The 19469-nt window shown below is 48.0% G+C and overlaps 1 protein-coding gene across 1 annotated transcript in view; it reads right to left on the bottom strand.

Moving 5' to 3' along the window:
- The window catches only part of PDZD2 (PDZ domain containing 2), a 415428-nt gene extending 396582 nt beyond the window's left edge, over positions 1 to 18846 (bottom strand). Inside the window, 1 exon segment of the mRNA XM_021077090.1 lies at positions 18713 to 18846. The gene's annotated coding sequence lies outside the window, so the exon portion shown is untranslated.

Below are 19469 nucleotides of genomic sequence, written 5' to 3'. Positions count from 1 at the left end.
CCGTCTGCCAGCCTCTGAGGCTGATGAGTTTAGAGGCCATTATTCTGCAGGTGCACCAAGCCACAGAGGTGGGCTTTTTCCCCCTTCACAGAAATGCTTAGCAGCCAGGACACAGGCAGAACATGCAGGTGGATGAGCTTATCCAGTGTAGCGGCTTTGGACCATGGGGACAGCAAAGGGAAGGAGACAGGGACTTTAGGGTACTGGCGAAGGAGGGAGAGAAGTGATGGTCCGAAGGGGCATGGGCTGGAAGGGGAAGGACCTGGGGGCAGTGCTGATCTGTCCTGCAAATTTCTCTGACCAGCTCCCCCATGTGGACCCTTGCCTCTGGATCTGCTACTTTATACCACGTCTTGCCCAGAGCAGCAACAAGAGCCTAGATGTGTGGTCGACACTGTTTCCGGGCCTCTCACATTTGGCATTTACATTTATTCGACAGTCACATCACAGCAATGATGCACATTGATCACATCGTCAAATGAACTGCCCGAATCTTTTACACAAAGACCACTGTGAAGGCAGGTTCCTGATCATCCTGTAATACATGTAGTTGGTTTTTCAGACCTAAGTGCAGAATCTTCCCTTGAGCCCTTGGCTGATCTGGCAAGATGTGGCTGATCCTGCAAGTCAATCTAGAGTCTGATTCTGGTGTGAAAAGAGGTCCCAGATCGGGGTCATGAGCAAATGAGATAAACATGTCACCCACATCTTTATTCAAGTCATCTAGGAAAAAAAAAAAAAAAGCAAAAAACAAAACATTGAACAGGAGCAGGATACATCCAATGGCAGAAGTGCACCTGACTCTTTTTTTTTTTTTTTTTTGTCTTTTTTTGCTATTTCTTTGGGCCGCTCCCACGGCATATGGAGGTTCCCAGGCTAGGGGTCGATTCGGAGCTGTAGCCGCCAGCCTACGCCAGAGCCACAGCAACGCGGGATCCGAGCCACGTCTGCAATCTACACCACAGCTCACGGCAACGCGGGATCCTTAACCCACTGAGCAAGGGCGCGGACCGAACCCACAACCTCATGGTTCCTAGTCGGATTCGTTAACCATTGCGCCACGACGGGAACTCCCCTGTACCTGACTCTTACTGTTAGAACCTTCTCTCTGGATGAACATCAATCCATCATCCCCTTTGTCTGGGCATTTAGTCAGTCAGCTACATGTCACCAGGTTCTTCAGCTATCTAGTCAACATTTCTCCATCTTGCCTACAAAGATGTCACAAGGGACCATCCAAACACCATGCTGAAAAGTCCAGATATGTTATGTCAACAGCTTTCCTGTGATGTTCTGATCTAGTAACCTTATTCCCATGGAAAAAAACACAATGCACTTTTCTTTGCTGTGTCTTTTACACCTACGACCAGATGGAAATTGGTTTATGACATTTTACAGCTTTATAACATTTCCTGTCTCACCATGACATCACTTTCCCCCAATCCTAGGGCTTCAAAAGGCCATAAAGGTGTTAAGACCTTAGTTTCTAAACCTACCTCCTACTCCAACATTTTAGGTCAGCTGATCTCTCAGCCTGTTGAAATGAAGAATGTTAGCCTGATAAGGAGACTCTAATGGAAGAGCCACTATTTCAAATAGAGAGAGAGGGGTCCTACAAGGTGCCCCTCCTTTGTCTTATCTTGGGGCTTCCTCCAAGCAGCCTTAAAGGGTGTTTTAAATTTATTTCCTGGAATGTGATTTTGAAAATAAAGGCAAATGTGATTATAGCTGAGCTTTCCTGAGTATGTCGTTTTCAACCGTACTGAAATCTTGAGATTTTAAACCGTACGAGCTAGCTAGTTGCTTTAAAAAAACAAACAAACAAAAAAACCATGAGATAAGAAAAATATCGATCAACAATAACCCAGAGGAAAAGATGCCAGGGTGTTTACGAAGGGTAGTTCTCTAATTACACCAAGATGGAATACCCTTCCCCCTTGGCAATGCTCCTTAGAAGCTGTCAATACATTCAACAAGAATAGTTTAGCCAATCCGTCTATTTACAGCCGCTGCTGGGGATGCAAAGACATGAGAAGTATGGCCAAGAGTCCTCGGAGAGTTTACAGTCTGGCCTGGGAGGAGCTGCACACAAAGACACTTTCAAGGAAAGGTTCACCAACCAAGGCAGCGTCTGGTGGATGCCAGGAGAATGTGCCAGGCAGTGTGTGTGCCAGACGCTCTGGAAGAGGCTGCCAGCTAGACGGTGAGGAGAAATACTCCTCCAAGGGAGAGTGAGACTTTGCCTGGGTCTTAGGGGGTGGACAGAATTGAGCCAACGAGTGAGTAGAGGGGTGTTTAGGTGGAGGGTATGAAACAAATGCATAGAGCCCATGAGGATAAAAGCAGGTAAGTGGATCCAAATCCCTTCTCACTTTTCATATACAGTCATGGGACATCAATTCCAAGATCCCTGTGGCTATCTAAATCAGAGGATGCTCAAGTCCCTTGTATAAAATGATGTAGTATTTGCATATAACCTACGCATATCCTTCCTTATACTTTAAATCATCTCTAGATTACTTATAGTACCCAATACAATGTAAATGGTTGTGAATACAATGTAAATACTGACAAATTCAAGTTTTGCTTTTTGGAACTTTCTGGAATATTTCCCCAAAATATTTTCCATCAGCGGTTGGCTGAATCTGCAGATGCAGAACCTGTGGATACACAGACATCGAGGGCTGACTGTATTTAAAGAGAAAAGCTGGCTCTTCAATGAGGAAATTAAAGAAAACACTTGACCTTACAGTAGGAGGTCCGTGCCTCCCAGGCAGAGTTCAGCCAAGGTCAGGCAGGGATGAACGTCCACTGCATTCACTCTAACATGATGCTCTGATGAAAACCCAAATATCCTATTACACACAGCACAAATTTCATCAAAAGCATCCCCTGAAATTTAAGTTTGGAAACTAATGGATTTTCTAAGAATGCAACAACATAGGCCACAGAGGTAAAATCCCAAGAAAGAAAAAATAAACAAATAGGAGTTTGAAACCCTGGCTCTACTTAGAACTACCTAGGAAACATTCAGAAGATACCAATGCTTGTGCTTGTCCTACCAATTACATCACAATCCCCGAGGCATCGACATTGAAATTAAAAATACCACTGACTCTACTTCATTCTCCCTACAAATTGTTTTCTGAGCATCTGCTGTATGCCAAACCTTGTTGTAAGTGTTGAAGATAGAAGAGTGACTCAAATAGATGCCCCCCCCCCAAAAAAAAACTACCCTCATAAATTTTACATTGCAGCGGGGCAGAGCAGGCAGAAAAGCAAATTAAGTCAGTAACATATACATGCTTAAAAACTGACAAGGTGCTAAGGAAAAAATAAAGCTGCGAAGGGGATATGAAATCTCAAGCTCGAGCAGGGTGGCACGGAAGACTTCACCGAAAGTGACATATGAACTGAGATCTGAAGGAAGCAGCAACTCAGCCACGTGAAAGAACATGTCAAGCAGAGGGAATGGCAGGTGCGGTGGCCCTGAGGCAGAAGTGTGCCCATGTGGCATGTGGCTTGAGCTGAGAGGGAGAGTTCTAGAGATGGGGTCAGAGAGGGAGGGGAAGACAGGAGGGAAGTTAGGTAGTGAGTTTTTGCCTTTTACACTGGGTGAGATGGGAAGCTATGGGAAAGTTTGCACAGAGAAGTGACATGCTCTGATTTACATGTTACTGGGATCACTCAGGCAGCTCTGCGCAGAATATGCTATGGGGGAAAAGGGAAGAGGTTAGCAATTGAGCAATTCCTAAAATAATCCTATTAAGAGATGAGGACACTGGGGATAAAGAGAAGCAATGAACCATGGTCAGAATCTGGAATATTTTGATAAACCAGAGACAAAGCATCTGGAAGGGGCGGGGATGGACATCAGGAATTTAGATGTTAAAGTTTGAGATCACCGTTAGCAGAGAAGTCAAGTAGATGATTCTACATGCAAGTGGTACAAGAAGGAGATACACTGGTATGAATGCTTGGCTGATGGATGGCATGTAAAGCCAGGAGAGCAGTGACATTACAGATAGTAATCACAAAAAGACAAGACAAGAAATGCAAGTATTGAGTCCTGGGCCCTTCAGCTATGAGAGATCAGGGAGAAGAGAAGGCAGTCAAGACAACTGAGAAGGAACGCCAGCTAGTGAGCAAGGCGCCATACTGTCTGTACATTATGGTGTCCAGAGAGCCAAGGGAAGGATGCATTTCAAGGGTAAGGCAGAGATGTGCATCAAACACTTTAAAAGAGCTCGGAAAGGAGTTCCCGTGGTGGTTCAGTGGTTAACGAATCTGACTAGGAACCATGAGGTTGCAGGTTCGATCCCTGACCTTGCTCAGTGGGTTAAGGATCTGGCGTTGCCGTGAGCTGTGATTGTAGGTTGCAGACGCGGCTCGGATCCCACGTTGCTGTGGCTCTGGCATAGGCGGGTGGCTACAGCTCCGATTAGATCCCTAGCCTGGGAACCTCCATATGCCATGGGAGCAACCCAAGAAATGGTAAAAAAAAAAAAAAAAAAAAAGACAAAAAAATAAATAAAAAGGAGTTCCCATCGTGGCGCAGTGGTTAACGAACCCGACTAGGAACCATGAGGTTGAGGGTTCAATCCCTGGCCTTGCTCAGTGGGTTAAGGATCCGGCATTGCCGTGAAGCTGTGGTGTAGGTTGCAGACGCGGCTCGGATCCAGCCTTGTTGTGGCTCTGGCGTAGGCCGGCGGCTACAGCTCTGATTCGACCCCTAGCCTGGGAACCTCCATATGCCGAGGGAGCGGTCCAAGAAAATGGCAAAAAGACAAAAAAAAAATAAATATAATAATAAATAAATAAATAAATAAATAAGCGAGCATGGAAAAGGCTCAGAATCAGTCCTTAGGTTTAGCAATGTAGACGTCATTAGTGATCGTGATGAAAGCAGTTTGTGATGTTCAGCAAGGTGGTGAATCACTTCTCTAGGAGGTCCTGTTCCTGGACACAGCTTAAAGCATATTGGATGTCTGTCTTCCCTAATAGAGTCTAAGAGTCTAGCACACAGCAAGTCTCTATCTGATTTACTGAAGAAATGACTGGGGCTATATAAGTGTGATGTTCATGAAAACATCTAAAATGATCAGAATGTAAAAAGGAAATCTTTTCATTTGGAAAAATACTGTTGATGGAAGGATAACTATTAAGAAACTTGCATCAGAAGACTCATCTTGGAGTTCCTGTCCTGCGCAGTTCCGACTAGGAACTATGAGGTTGCAGGTTTGATCCCTGGCCTCACTCAGTGGGTTATGGATCCAGCATTGCCATGAGCTGTGGTGTAGGTCACAGACGCAGCTCAGATCCCGAATTGCTGTGGCTGTGGTGTAGGCTGGCAGCTGTAGCTCCGATTAGACCCCTAGCATGGGAACCTCCATATGCCACAGGTGCAGTGCTAAAAAGACAAAAAAAGACAGGGGAAAAAAAAAAAAAAAAAAGACTCATCTTCCCATACATCTTAAATCATGACTAGCACTGTCTCAGATTTCCTAGCTCCCCGTTAGATGATATGTTTCTGAGGGACAGGACCATTTCAGACTTCAAGGATTTTCACAGGTTTGCTGTAAGGAAGACCCAAAGTTTATAGTCCAGATTCATCTCCCCACTTGGACATGCTGGTCAGACACTAGTGTCGTTCATTTAAAAATCTTTCATGAAGGATCTACTATGGTCCAGCATTGCACTAGGCGCTTGAGTCACAGCAGCAAATGGGACATGGTTTCTGCCTGGAGGAACCTTCCAGTCTAGTGTTTCTGAACTAACACTGACATCAACTCAAGAAGTGGTTCTGGCTTCACTTTGGGTTGCAGTTCACATTCCCAACCAAAGCCACAGATGATGGAGCCAATGTGACATGGTCCAGATTTCCCTAAGCCTGGATATATATCCATGAGGAAATACACCAAGGCAGTTCTTAGCCAGTTCCAAGTCTCCACCAAAAGCAAGGCTCAGGAAGCTCAGCATGTTTTTTTTTTGTTTTTTTTTTTTTTAATTTTTTTAGGGCTACACTCGTGGCATATGGAGGTTCCCAGGCTAGGGGTCAAATTGTAGCTGTAGCTGCTGGCCTACACTATGCCACAGCCACAGCAACGTCAGATCTGAGCCATGTCTTTGACATACACCACAGCTCACAGCAGTGCAGGATCCTTAACCCACTGAGCAAGGCCAGGGATCGAACCTGCCTCCCCATGGTTGCTGGTCAGATTTGTTTCTGCTGACCCATGATGGGAACTCCTGTTCTTGAAGCTATGCTTTCTCTGCTGTTTCTCCCCCATCCCAAAAGACAGTTAAATAATTTGAGGGGTTTGATAATTCAAGGCAATCTGAATTTTATTTATTTTCATTGCCCATGCATTGAATATGAAATGCATATACTTTTTTTTTTTTTTTTTTTTTGTCTTTTTGCTATTTCTTGGGCCGATCCTGCGGCATATGGAGGTTCCCAGGCTAGGGGTCTAATCGGAGCTGTAGCCACCCGCCTACGCCAGAGCCACAGCAACGCGGGATCCGAGCCGTCTGCAACCTACACCACAGCTCACGGCAACGCCAGATCCTTAACCCACTGAGCAAGGCCAGGGATCGAACCCGCAACCTCATGGTTCCTAGTCGGATTCGTTAACCACTGCGCCACGACGGGAACTCCAAATGAAATGCGTATACATTTTTTTTCTGTACTTCTCTTGTATGTACTAAATAAATATTAGTTGGGTGAAAAGGGGGAAAAACGTTGGTTTGCAGCAGCGAGAACAACGTACAAACTCTAGGAAAGAACTGAGCATGGCTAGTTATACTGCCTCCTTCAAATGTCTGCTGAGCTTTCCCAATTTTCAGTGGTTTTATGAGAAGCTACCTCCTTCCTACCTGCATTGTTAGCAAAGTTTTTCATGCTGTGTCAAGGTGGAGATGGGGAGTAGTGGGTGAGAAAGATTTACAAGAAATACTAAAGTCCAACTGTCCCAGCGTGCAGATTCCAACATGGATTATAACCATGGGTAACCATGGGAATCCAGAAGTATTCTTTGACCCAGCAAATGAGAGCTCTGGTGGGTGGCGATATTCCTCATGCGAATAGCATGTACACTTCCACCTGGGCTCCACTGTGACTACCCACCTGTCTGTTAGCAGAAACAATGAGCAGCTCCTCTTTGGATTATGATAAAAATAAAGGAGACTGCTAATGAGTGACATTTTACATGTGCAACCCTCCAGGCAAAGTTCTGGTTACCATAGCAAACCCCACTCATGACAGCAGAGGCAAAGCGCATGACGTATCAAATGGCCAGAGTTCTGCTCTCCCGCAGGAAAGCAGCTATACTTGCCAGATACACTCATCAGCCACTAGAGCCCTTTCTCCAAATAAAAGCCCAACCTACAGTTGTGGGTCTTGGCCATTCTCACAATTACTATTTGCCTGAAAGAGTAGCTTTTTGTCTGATGTGTACTTATCAGGATGCAATTCTCAAGATGGAACTTATTTTTAAAAAGAGGTCCAAGAGCAGGGAAGGAAACAAATAGCTGCTTTCTCATTTTCCCCAGTCTGCAACATTGGCAGAAGTTCCTTTGAGCCCCACATCTGGCAAGAACCTCTCCTTTGGCTTCTTCCATGACTGGCTCAAAGCTGGTGACAGAGAAATAGACCAGGGTTTTAGCAAAACCCAGTGCACAGGAGCTTGCCGTCAACTAATCTAAAAACAAGGGTCCATGTTCTCTTTGTAGGGTTCTATCAACAGAGAGGAGACAGGGAGGCAGGAAAAAAATATATAGAAAAGTATTGGTACGTAAGGAAAACCAGGAAGAAGAAGATGTCAGGGTTTCCTATGAACGCAAACAAATTCTACCTTTGCATTCTCTCTAGAGAGATGATCAGGCTGGAACCTGGTCATTCTGCCTTTCTTATAAGCATTCAAGAAAGATGGTTTAAACCATTAAGTCTCCAGATGGATCAGAAAAAGTCTTGAGCCCAAATACCCAAGTGAAAAAAAATAGAAATGAATTTTTTTGTTTGTTTAGGGCTACACCCATGGCATATGGAAGTTCCCAGGCTAGAGGGTCTAAATGGAGCTGTAGCTGCTGGCCTGCACCACAGTTCACAGCAACACCTGATCCTTTACCCACTGAGTGAGGTCAGGGTCAACTTGCAGCAAAGGGCCTGAATCATATTCAAATGGCAACCCCAGGTTTAAGCGACACAGTGACGTGACTTGATATGTGTTTTGAAAAGACTCCTCTGGCTGCTCTGAGGAGGAAGGACTAAGGCTCAAGAGTACTCTCAGAAGGCCCCGTTAGAGGATCACCACAGCAGGGGTACAAGGACAACCTCAACTGGAGGGGGGGCCTCCATGGAAGTGGGGAGAAGGAGGGGGGGATACTGGAGGAGGAGCCAACAGCACTTACAGACTTAGCTGCTGAGTATGAGGAAAAGAGATGAGTGAGGAAAAGAGAAAATTAGTGATGTAAAGAGGGGTTTCTAAGTTTGGGGAATAAGTCTTTAGCTGGTGTCACTGACTGAGATGGGAAAAGAAGGAAAGAATTAGCATAAAAATATCAAGGCTTCCCTTCTGATCATGCTAGGGCTTAGGCATCCATTCTACAACCACATGAGGATGTCAAGCTGGCAATGAGTCTGGAAGTCAGTGAGAGCTAGACACAGAAATTTGGGAGGCAACAGCACACAGATGGTAGGAAAAGCCCTGGGGTAGATGAGATCTCTGTAGGAGGGAGAAGAGCTAGAGAAGAGAACCCAAGGGCAAGTCCTGGGGCCACGTCAGAAAACAATGAATATCAGTTGATGCTGGTATAATATTCGGTACCCTGGGAAGGAGAGTGTTGGCCAGTCACTGTTATCAGCATTTTTTCTTTCTTTTTTTTTTTTTTTTTTTTTTTTGGCTGCCCCACGGCATATGGAGCTCCCGGGCCAGGGATCAGATCTGAGCCGAGCTTTGAACAAAGCTGCAGCTGTGGCTATGCCAGATCCTTAACCCACTGTGCCAGGCTGGGGATTGAACCCAGCGTCCCAACACTCCCGAGTCACTGCTGATCCCATTGTGCCACAGCATTAACTCCTTCTCTTTTTTTTTTTCTTGGCATCTTTTTATCCATCTATCTCCCCACCCATCCTGCCACTCATTCACACCAGAAGCAATCAGAGCACATTCCTGAGAGGTAGTGGAGATGACAAGTGGTCCCCAACTTATGATGGTTTGCCCTACAATCTTCAACCTTACGATCATGCAAAAGTGACACATAGTTAGTTGAAACCATACTTCAGATTTTGAATTTTGATCTTTTCCCAGGCTAGCGATGGGCAGTTACAACACTCTCTTGAGATGTTGGGCAGTGGCCGTGAGCTCCCGTCAGCCACATGACCACGAGGGTGAACAAGTGAACACCTGATGTGCTTATGACCATTCTGCACCCAGACAACCATTCTGACATTCACCTTCAGTTCAGTATCCAGTAATCCATGAGATATTCAACACTTTATTATAAAATCAACTTTGTGTTAAATGATTTTGCCCATCTGGTAGGCTAAGGTAAGTGTTTTGAGCGCATTTAAGGTAGGTGAGACTAAGCTATGATGTTTGGTAGATGAGATATTAAATGCATTTCTGACTTAGGATATTTGCTGTTTATGATGAGTATTACTACTGTGAGCATATTATGATACGTAATGCATTGTAAATGGAGAAAGATCTGTAGTTCAAGAACACACGCTCTGGAGTTCCCGTCATGGCACAGTGGTTAACGAATTCGACTAGGAACCATGAGGTTGCGGGTTCGATCCCTGGCCTTGCTCAGTGGGTTAAGGATCTGGCGTTGCCGTGAGCTGTGGTGTAGGTCGCAGATGCGGCTCAGATCCTGCGTTGCTGTGGCTCTGGCGTAGGCCAGCAGCTACAGCTCCGATTGGACCCCTAGCCTGGGAACCTCCATATGCCGTGGGAGCGGCCCTAGAAAAGGTAAAAAGACAAAAAAAAAATACACGTTCTGGAGCCACACTGCTCACCTTAAATCCCAGTTCCACAAGCTCCTATAACCTTGAAGAATTTGCTTAACCACAACCCATCCCTATTTCTCCATCTGCAAAAGGGTACATAAATGGGTTAAACAGTAGCTTCAAAAAAGATACATTCACATGCTGGTACCTGAGACTATGACCTTATCTGCAGATGTAATTAAATTAAGGATCTTCAGATGAGATCATCGTGAATTATCCAGGTGGCCCTAAATCCAATGACAAGTGTCCTTACAGGGGACAAGTTAAATAGAGACACATGAAATAGAGGAAAGGGAGGACAAGAGTACACAGGGGAAGAGATGACACAAAGACAGAGATGGGGACTGGAGTGAAACAGCCCCAAGGAGGCTGCAAGAGGCAAGAAAGGCTTCTCCCCTAGAGCCTCCAGAGGGAGCACGGCCCTGCCAACACCCGGTTTCAGGCATCTGACCTCCAGAACTATGAGAGAATATGTCTTTGCTGCTCTAAGCCACCAAGTTTGTGATCATTTATTTTTTAAATTTACTTCTTTATTTTTTTTGGCCGCATCTCGGGCATATGGAGGTTCCCAGGCTAGAGGTTGAATTGGAGCTGCACCTGCCAACCTACGCCACAGCTGCACCAGAACCGATGCCGCAGTTTTTGGCAATGCCAGATCCTTAACCTGAGTGAGGCCAGAAATTGACTGGCATCCTCATGGATATCAGTCAGGTTCTTAACCTGCTGAGCCATAACAGGAACTTCAAGTGGTCATTTCTTAGATCAACCTTAGGAAACAAACATGGGGGTAAGAACAGCATGCAGCTCATCAGATGGCTATGAGAATTAAATTCACTAATACGTGTAAAGTATCTAGAACTCTGTCTGCTGAGTAGGGAACAAGCACTTTAATTTCTCCCCATGTCCTAAACATTGCGCCCGATCCTGAAGAGTGAGGAGGCAGCAGGGAGGCCAATCGCCTTCAGAAATCTCTACAGACTGGCGGTGCCCAGGACCCTGAGCAGGGGAGGGGCCAGAAGGTGGGAAGCAGGTGCTGGTGCTTGTATGACTCCCAGGTGCCAGAAACTGCTGAACGCTGCCCCCAGCAGCCACCGATAAAAAAATCAATAAGCCTTCCATCTGCTGGGGTTTTTAAAGACCAGTAGGAGGGCCAGAGAGGGGTTACCATAACCCTTCACGGTACCTTCCCCATCGTCCCCCCACCCCACCCCACCCCGCCCCACGCCTTCTCACTGCCTGCTCTCTCATGAGAATCCGGGCTGATGAGGACACTCCAAGCACATTTTCTGGGGACAGCTGTCTCCTCTTTTAGCCTAATGATACTGGGAATAACGGGGACCAGGGCAGGGTAACAAGTGGAGAGTAGGCAGTGGAGAAGTGGAGGAAAGCAATGCCAAATTTACATGCCAAGTGATTTTTGTAATAATATTTGCGTGGCTTCTTTAGCCTTGGAAGTTAATTTTCTTCACCACGAGACCCATATAGCACAGCCTAGTTTTACCCAAATCTGTATAAAATACACTGTGTCAGAGTTCCCACTGTGGCTCAGCAGTTATGAACCCGACTCGTGTCCACGACGAGGATGCCAGTTCGATCCCAGGTCTCCCTCAGTGGGTTAAGGAGCCAGCGTTGCCATGAGCTATGGTGTAGGCTGGCAGCTGCAGCTCTGATTTGACCCTTAGCCTGAGAACTTCCATATGCCTCAGATACAGCCCTAAAAAAGACAAAAATAAATAAATAAAAATTTTAAAAATAAAATAAAATAGAATTCACTGTGCCAAAATGGGGGAGGTGGGTAATCCAACTGAAACACACACAGCTGAAATCAGGCATTCTAGAAGGGTCCATTGGCTAGCACACAGAAATGCAAAGAGTGTATTGACACCATTCTCATCTTCATAGGTGTAAAATAAGAACTGTGCAAACACTAGGGGAGACTTTGTAATTATATTTGATCACCTGCATGCAAATATAAGTAGTGTCAGGAGCCACTTAATATTCTTCAAGGGTGATGGCATTACTGGTGTTCAAACTTATCAATGCCAAGCCAAAATGGCATAGCGAACAGAGAAGGAGTCTTGTGGAATACCAGACGTCCAATGCCATCCCAGGATGTGTACACAGGACAAGCACGTTCACATTAGAGGGCATCTGCAGAGCGCTGGCCTCTGGTGAAGGGGACAAAAGAGCAGGTGTTTTTTCATTCCACCTTCCCCGCATATATCACAAGATCTCCTTAGGTGTGACAGTAATCACACAGTGCCCCAGGCGATCAAGTCTCCAAGTACTGTCTCCCCTCCCACTACCTTTTTCTGGATGCCCAAAGGCCTCCCCTGAGAGGCAGCCCAATCCTCCCACCTTCTACTGAGAACATCCTGATCCATAATTACCCTCCCTGATCCAGCCCCCTTCCAGCACAACGAGTATTCCCAAGTAATCCCTCATCACGTAGGCTCAGCCAGGGAGCTGGCTTGGGATTGCACAGCTCTTAGGTATGGTAAGAAGCCTATTCTGCATTGTATCCATGCACCTTGATTTGCAGCAAAGCAGGATGAACATCCCTCAGAAGCCAGGATGACACAGTGTGTGTGCTCTCACCCGGATAATTCAGTTGAGGTAGCAGAGGTAGTAAAAGTCGAATGCAGGCAAAGCCAAATGCTAGAGGTGTCGGGTGTCGATACAAAGGAGATGGTGAGCGGCTCAGTCCAAATCCATTTCCACTCCTGCCAAAACCCTCAAGGGATCCAGTTTGGAGCATCATTCTATTAAGGGCTACGTACACCATGAAAGCCCCTCCCTCAGGAGCCATTCAACAACCACAGATCCAACATGGAAAAGCCTAAATCTACTTCAACCTGAAGGCAAGGGATTGGATTATACCCCTTTGGGGATTTGCAAATCCTTCTGAGTATGTGATTTTTTTTTTCTTTTCTTTTTTTTTTTAATCCTCATGTGGATAGCAAGGCATTCCAGGCTGCTTAAGGCAACAAAACTTTCCCTATCTCCTTGCCATAATTTCATCTAAAGCTGGGACATTAGTGTGGGCAACATTAGTCCTTTTCCCTGTAAAGTGGATTCCCCAAACCTGCTCCTCTAAAACCCCTTCACGTGTCCTAGAGCGCTTGATGAGCCCAGAAACACTTTAAAACTTAAAAACAAAGGATCCAAGAATAACGTAATCAGCCAGATGTTCAATGCTATCTGGTTTCATTAGACTGCTTCCTAAAGAGAGTTAATTCTGAAGTTTCTGATTTTCTACAAGTTAATAGCCCGGACACTGTTCACTCAGTGAATTGTGTAGGTAATGAAGCTCTCAGAATTCAAATTGTTTCCCCAGCCCATTGAGAATGTGGGGTGGAGAAGATGTTATTGTCATCGGAGAGCGGCCACAGCCAGGGGCAGGCCTCTCCCCAGACCTGGCAGACTTAAAAGACAAATGCGTCTTCTCCAAACACTTAGTGCCTTAAAAAGCCATCTCCCGGCTTGGCCTCCTTATCCGTCCACAAAGGGCCTCTTCAACTACCGAGTTTTCAAACCATAAATGCTCCCAGTGTTTTCTTGAACACATTTGTAAATAGAATGCAGAGCCCTTTAGATCACAGGCAATTCAAGTCTGAATCAGATGCGCTACCTCGCTTCAAATCCTTTCTTTACCCAGAACTGCAGAACCCAAGGGAAATGTATTCTTCCCAAGTCCATCTTTTTTTCATTTCTAGAAGATGGATATTATGAGATCAAGGATTAGAACATTTTAAATGCCATAAAGGGATCTATCATTTTATATGGAACCTATGCATAAGCCCAAAGGAGAACAAAATCTAGACATGGACCATCCAGGTGGAAAAATAAATCAAGAATAATCTGAAAACATATTTTTATTCTTCTCTTTCCTTAAAAAACATTCTGCACATTTCCCCCAAATACTATATAATTTGGCACACATCTATTGAGTGTTTACTAAATCCAGTTAATGTTCCTTTTCCTCCTCTCTTGATGAGTGAGAATATTTATCTAATCTTTCGAAATATAATGATAGATCCATTAATAAAAGCAAGGGTGGACACAGATTTTTAATTCCTCCTCACCCACCTCCATCCTGCACAGCTGTCACTGCAAGACAACAGTTCCCAGACCGGGCAACTGTAGATGTGACTCTAGCTCCAGTTGGACCGGAATGAGGTGAGTTCTCTGCTTTTCTGGGCCTCAGCTTCCTGGAATGCAGGAATTAGCAAGTCTGAATAGGCTGCTCCTTCCAAAAAGCACTGAGGAGAAGGGAAGACTATCCAGGATTCCCCTGCTTTGCACCCTGGCACGCTGACCTTCGCATCAGAGAGGGCTGTGGTACATCTTTCATCCAGAGCAGAGAGAAAGCTTTGGTCAGTTCTACTGAAAAGCCCTGCCTTCTGCATACAACTGGCTGTCACTGACTTTGGCAAGAGGTTTATTCATTTCTCAACACACTCTCGTCAGGACTCACTACGTACCAGACAGTGTCACTGAGACACATGCATATCTCAGTACCTCTTTTTATTCCTGCTAAGAATAACCCTGGGAAGCAACTCTTCTACCAATTTGCACGCAAAGAAGCTGAGGCTCCAAAATTTCGAATAGATGATGATGCCAGTGAGACGTTCTCTGCACAGCGAGGATTCCAGCCAAAGTTCTGGACCCCAGTTCCACAATCCTTCCCATCTCTCTTGGCTGCCTCAGTCGCTGCCAGGAGCAAGGTTCACCCTCCTGGCCAGCAGCAGCCCTTCAGCCAATGCCCCCCAGGCTCCCAAGCCTCACATAGGACGCTCCTGGCTGGCAGCAGGCTCCCTCCAGCGCCTTGCTCCACCTCTGCTTCCCTCCCATCTTCCAGGGGAGGCAGATGCCAGCTTTTGTCTTTCCCTGCACCTGCTCTCAGTGTCTCTGGTCTCTTCCCTTCCAAAAAAAACGCTTTGTCTAGTCTCCATTCTCTCCCACTTCTCTTCTGTTTACTAAACATGCCCCAAGGGGGAACTGGGGGACTCTCTTGAATAAACCATCCCACAATGCTACCACCTCCTCAAAATACTCTATTATTTTTAACTGGCACACTTCTGAATCCAGTGTCTACACCCTCCACTTCCACTGTCTTGGCAATCACCCTCTCCTTCGTCCCTTGCAACCTGGCTTCCACAGCCAGCTTTTATAGATGCTGCTCTCAGCCTCGGCTGATGGCCTTTTCCCATCATCCTCCTGGGATACTGGCCCTTCTCAGACATTCCTATCTGTGCCTGTCCTCCCACCTGCCTCAGAAGCCTGCCTGCCTAACATCCTACTTGGTAGTGGGAACAGTTTTGAGGGCAGAAGAAAGAGGTTAAAAGCTGTCAAGGCTCCAGGTCTACCCTGTTAATGAGTCTGCCTCTCCTTGGGCTTGGTCCTGACCTCTTGTGGGTTTGTCTTCATTGGGGTGTTCCCCCTTGTAGATGATGCGGAAAGAGGGACCTGGGGCCACCTTCCAGCAGGGACACTCCCCTCCCACCATAGTCTGAGTCACTTAGGCCCACATGATCTAGGCCAAGGGAGTATGCACAGCTGGGTGTCACCTTGTCCAGCCCACCAGCTCTGGAACTTCCAAGCCAAGGTTGGGACAACACCCTATAGGGCAAACAGCGGGTGCAAGGGAGTGGGGGGGCGGTGGTATCTCAAGTGTTGGCTGTCTCTCTTCCTGTCTAACTCAAGGAAGTTGGTGGGTAACTGGTCAAGGCCTTATCTGAGCACAAATAGGATAGGGTCCTAAAGAAACAGACCCAGGCATCAGGATGAGGTGCAAACGGGGCCCTGCAGAGCAATGGTCCAAAGGTAGGACTGCTTTAGGTCTTCTGGGAGAGGGAGAGGCAGAGAATTCACAGAGGAGGAGGGCCTGAGCTGCATCTTGAAGAATATAAAACAGTTCATCAGGAGGACCAGGGAAGAAAGGATATTCCAGGACCTCACTGTTCCTACTACCACCCCAGAAGAATAGCATTGTAGAGGCTGAGAGGAAGAGCATCAGGAGCCCTGCAGCTTGTGTATGTGTTATCAGATACAGCAAAAAAGAAGTCTGGAGAGGGACGTAGGATTTGGAATTCATCCCACGGGTCCTGGGAGCTGCTGACAGGTTTTACAAGGAGAGGCAGTCAGTAGGCCTTGGTGGCTGATTAGATGTGGGAGGAGTCAAGCAAGAGAAGTCTGAAAGGATTTCTCCAGGTTTCTGGTCTGCTGCACATTAAAACTCCAAACTCCCCATTTCAGCCATCTGTGTGTTCAGCTCCTCACCTGCGGCTGACTTTTGATTCTTCCTCACTCCAAATCTAAGCAGCGCTCACACTTCAAGTCCCTGTCTGATGAACCTTTCCTCTCTTCCAAGGCCACTGTCACCCACCAGCTCAGACCTCCATTACGTTCCTGCCCCTGATCTCATTACAGTCACCTCACCAGGCTCCTCAGCACTCATCTCCCCATCCTCCTTACCAGAGATCAGACCAATCACCCTAAAGCACATAGTTGACCATGACCATGACCATGCCTTGCTCTACCAGATGCAGAACTAAGTTCCTCCAGGTCCTCAGCTCAGCCTCTTCTTCTATCGAACCCCTGAGGGTCACAACCTTACCCACCTTAGGATCCACCTCTTAGCACCACCTTTTCTCCTGAGGTTCTCCTCCTCAAAGCCTTTGAGATCCTCTCAGTCAAAAGTGGTTTCTTTTCCCACCATACTCCCAAAATGTTGTATCTGGCTCACTTCTTCAGGTACTTTATTCATTAGCTCAATTCTTCATTCCTTCAACCAATAAACATAGGATGCCCATACATGCCACACAGGGAGCCTCTTTCACCTGCACACATCCCCAGGAACCTCCAAGCCTCTGTGCAAACCACGGGTACTCCAAAAATGGTTGAAATGAATAGAGGAATTATCATAAGTTTCCTTAAATAGAAAACTGCTTTAAGTGCATGCAAAATCGATTTCAATGATAGAGATTTAAAGTAGAATTTAATATTTTTCCAGGAGTATATTCACTTTGTCAAGGGAGGTGCATTTATATACTTTACATGGTTTTGATTCTTCCTCTCCCAGAACCTGCCATCCCCTGCTCTCTCTCTCCACCAGCCCCACCCCTACCCCACCCCACCCCCACACTACATGGTTAGTTAGTTCCTGGGATCATTCTAATGGAAGAAGGAATTGATGAAGATGGAACAGCTAAGGGTTTGTCCTGGGATAGTCTATTCTGCCCCCACAAGCAGCAGTCCCACACCACATCTGCCAACCTGTTCCTACTTGATCCCCATCTCAGCAGTCACAGACCAGAAAAGATGCCCAGTAGAAATACCAGGTCCCTAGAGCAAATCCAGAGCAGACGGAGTCAGGCAGGCCTGACTAGGGAAGGACCAGCGCGGGGCTCACTGTAAAAGCAGATCCAGAGTATCACTTTCTGCAGCCACACTCAGCAGCCACCTCCGTCCTCATTTCTCAAGGGAAACACATCCACCCAGGGCACCCTACATCTGTGGGAGGCAAGAGGCCCTCGCAAGCTGCAAGAGACAGCCCCTTGCCCGCTCCACCTCCAGTCCCAGCGCACGTCTGCAGCTCTGGAATGCCCTCGTGCCTGCCATTCCAGTCTGCCACCAGCCTGTGCCAGACCTTGTCCTCTTCACACTCCGGTGTCTCTTATCAAGGTCTCGCGGGGTGGATCAGGGTTGCTGAGGACAGGATTCTGGCAAACTCCACCAGGGACCCTGGACCCTCCCTCCCCCAACTCAGTTGAGCATTGCAGGAAGATTACAGCCCAAAGACCTGGAAAGGCAACACAAATCCAAGAGATCGAGGGAAAGAGAAAAGAGAGAAGGCGCGGAGCGGGGGGCGGGGGCGGGGGGGGGGGGGGAAGCGGAGGTGACTGGACTTCAGAGGGAGAGGGGTAGAGCAGGATTTCCCCATCTCTCCGGCAGACGCCCGTAATCTCCCCAAAGATGCCCTTGCTCTTTGCGCGCCCTGCCCTCGCGCTGCAGGTCTCTTCTCCAAGCAGGAAGGGGCAAGAGATGAATAAGTGCCGGACGATGGATCCCAAGGCAGTACCTGAAGCCAGAACACCTGAGGACCTCTGCCCTGGAGGAGGGGACTAGCCGAGGGCCCAGAGATGGGGTTCCTGGGCGCGCGCCGGGATAGGGGCTTCAGGCCCTGTCCTGAGTGTCACCAGCAGTGCGTCTCAGGTTGTCCCACTGTCCCTGGCCGCCTCCGTCGGGCCCTTTTCCCGCTGCCGCATGCTCCCCATCCCCCGCCGGATGCGCGGGGAGTTTGCGACGCCCAACGCGGGACCCGGGTTCAGAGCCGCTACTCACCGCCCTCCCAGGGCTGGGATTCCCGCACCTGGATTTGTCACTAAACTTTCCTAGTCGCACGGGGTTTCGGGGGTGGCACACCTGCCCCTCAGCCCCCATCCATTCGAAGCCCCACGTTTCGGCTGCAGCCGGACAGTCGCTTCACCTGCACAGGGCTCGGAGGAGGCTACGGGTGCTCCTCGCGCTTTCGGACCGAGGCGCCGCCCGGCGGGTCCCCGCGCCGCTGCCGCCGCTGCTGCCACCGCGGGTGCCACTGCCGCGCCTGCCCGGAGCTGCAGCGCCGCGGTTCGCCCGCAGCCACGGGAGGCGCAATCCCAGGCGCCCACGGCCCGGCGGGTCCCCGCAGCCGCCACTCACCTCGTCTTCCCACCCGGGGCCGCACGCACGGGCGCCGGGAGTCTGCTCCTCCGCCAGCTCTCCCAGCTGCGCGGCGCTGGGGATCCGCCGAGCCTCCAGGATGGGCGGGGATTCCCTCCCTCTGGTAGATTCGAGGGGCGGGAACTCCCTTCCTGGAGTGACAGGGACGGGGGGCGGGGATTCCCCTGCAGGAATGACAAGGTGGGCGGGATTCCCCCGAGCTATGCACGCCAGAATCCCTCGGCGCGAACCGGGAGCCCTGGGGCGCTGGCTTCGGAAACCTGGGGATCCTGGGAGGGAAGGATCCAGGGAGATGGCAGCTCAGAATTTCCAGATGGCGGAGTTCAGGGCGCCATCTAGGTGGAAGACAGTGAGCTAGGGAACTGGAAGTTGCCTTTGCACAGCACTTTACAGAGCACTGAGAAAAATGTCTATTGCCTTTTAATACAAGAATGGAGCGGAGAGACCAAAGGAAATGAGGCAAGGACTAAGCCACCCCAAGCCACCCTTGGCTTCTGGTCTTTGGGATACCAAAGCTAATTTAACATTGGTATGAGAATTTCAAGGAACCTCTTGGCACCCAAGAGCTGTTTAATCCCCCAGTTAAACCCGTCAGAGAAATTCTCTGAGGCAGAGTCCCAGGGCCCCAGGGTGGTGGTTTTGGTCACTGTGAGAACCAGCCAAGAGGCCTTGCTGAGTAGACTGTGACAGCTAATGCCAATCGCCCTTGGCCTTGTTCCAGGTCACTCGAGGAACA

This window comes from Sus scrofa, chromosome 16, assembly GCF_000003025.6.
Source record: "Sus scrofa isolate TJ Tabasco breed Duroc chromosome 16, Sscrofa11.1, whole genome shotgun sequence".
NCBI lineage: Eukaryota > Metazoa > Chordata > Mammalia > Artiodactyla > Suidae > Sus > Sus scrofa.
The sequence above is the reverse complement of the archived record's forward strand: the minus strand, read 5'-3'. Positions and strand labels throughout refer to the sequence as shown.